Genomic DNA, 2,131 nt, shown 5'->3' on the forward strand with positions numbered 1-2,131 from the left:
ATTGTGGTAATGATGTTGAAGGTATATAGAATAAAGAGGCGGAGATTAGAAAGGATTCGTTGATAGTTATATGATAGGCTATCCCTTTTACCCCCAATTTTAAAGGTCTTCAGGTGAAGATTGCGGTAATGACGTCGAGAATATAGAGAATAAAGAGCCGGAGATTGGAAAAGATTCGTTGATAGTTGTATGATAGGCTATCCCTTTTACCCCCAATTTTAAAGGTCTTCAGGTGAAGATATTGGGAATGACGTTGAGGATATAAAAAATAACGAGCCGGAGATGGGAAAGGATTCGTTGATAGTTATATGATAGGCTATCCCTTTTACCCCCAATTTTAAAGGTCTTCAGGTGAAGATTGCGGTAATGACGTTGAGGATATAGAGAATAAAGAGCCGGAGATCGGAAAGGATTCGTTGATATTTATTGAATAGGCAATCCCTTTTACCCCCAATTTTAAAAGTCTTCAGGTGAAGATTGTGGTAAGGACGTTGAGGATGTGGAGAATGAAGTGGCGGAGATTCGAAAGGATTGGTTGATAGTTGTATGATAGGCTATCCCTTTTACCCCCAATTTTAAAGGTCTTCAGGTGAAGATTGCGGTAATGACGTTGAAGATATAGAGAATAAAGAGGCGGAGATTAGAAAAGGATTCGTTGATAGTTGTATGATAGGCTATCCCTTTTACCCCCAATTATAAAGGTCTTCAGGTGAAGATATTGGGAATGACGTTGAGGATATAGAGAATAAAGAGCCGGAGATGGGAAAGGATTCGTTGATAGTTATATGATAGGCTATCCCTTTTACCCCCAATTTTAAAGATCTTCAGGTGAAGATTGCGGTAATGACGTTGAAGATATAGAGAATAAAGAGGCGGAGATTAGAAAGGATTGGTTGATAGTTGTATGATAGGCTATCCCTTTTAACCCCAATTTTAAAGGTCTTCAGGTGAAGATTATGGGAATGACGTTGAAGATATAGAGAATAAAGAGCCGGAGATGGGAAAGGATTCGTTGATAGTTATATGATAGGCTATCCATTTTCCCCCTTAGGTAAGGTTTAAATTTCAAGCACATTTTGCTATATATATATATATATATATATATATATATTTTTTTTTTTTTTAAATTGCTCTAACAGCCTTAAGTTTTGTCATAGAGAGGTCAGGTTGGTCTCATTCTCTTGGAAAATGCCTGAAGTTTCTCATAATGTTATCAAAAATATGCAAAAACATGTAAATAACAGTGTTTTGCAAGAACGTACCGGTACGTCCATTGGGGGTAAAGGGGATAGAAGGTGTTCTGAAGCATGCTCTCACCTCAGCTAATGGGATGTAAGTTCTTCTCACCGCTCGCCACTGGCCTGTTGTCGCAAAGACATTCGGAGGATATTTTTATGATGTTTCGCGTTATAATTCTTTTTATGTTCGTAATTTTACCGTACCATATTTTTATGATGTTCCGTAAATGTTTGTATGTATGCTCGTGCTCTCGCTGTTCCATATATTTTGTGGAAATCTCTTATCAGTTTATCAGTCCTCTTGAAGAAGTCGGGAGAAGACGATATCGGTCATGAATTATTTAGTATTTTAACCTTCCATATGGTTTAGGCTTATATATATATATATTATATATATGTATTTATATATTTATATATATTCATATATATATATATGTATATATATATATATATATATATAATGTGTGTTTGAGTTTGTATGTGGGAAGTTCACTTGTTAGGACACCTGCTTTACCTGCGACAGGTGTTTTTATAACAGATTTTCTTTTATTAGAAATTATTTCATTGTATAGCAGGAGGATTTAAAAGCATTGACAAAACTCAATGTTGAATATTAAGCAATTAATTTTCTCTATAAAAACTCTCACATATAACAAATCATATCAACGTTTGGATTGTGTTCCCGTAGTATATATCTTCACAAAACTGTAAGTCATTTAAGTACTTATGAATGTGAGTGAATAATTTTAAACTATTTTTTTATAATTAGGTACATTTGCACTGACTTGCAGTGGTGCCCTTTTAGCTCGGGAATGATTCCTACCAGCTGATTGGTTAGAATTATTTCGTCCAATAGGTACATTTACATTGACTCGCAGGGGTGCCCTTTTAGC

The sequence above is a fragment of the Palaemon carinicauda genome, chromosome 20 (assembly GCF_036898095.1).
Source record: "Palaemon carinicauda isolate YSFRI2023 chromosome 20, ASM3689809v2, whole genome shotgun sequence".
NCBI lineage: Eukaryota > Metazoa > Arthropoda > Malacostraca > Decapoda > Palaemonidae > Palaemon > Palaemon carinicauda.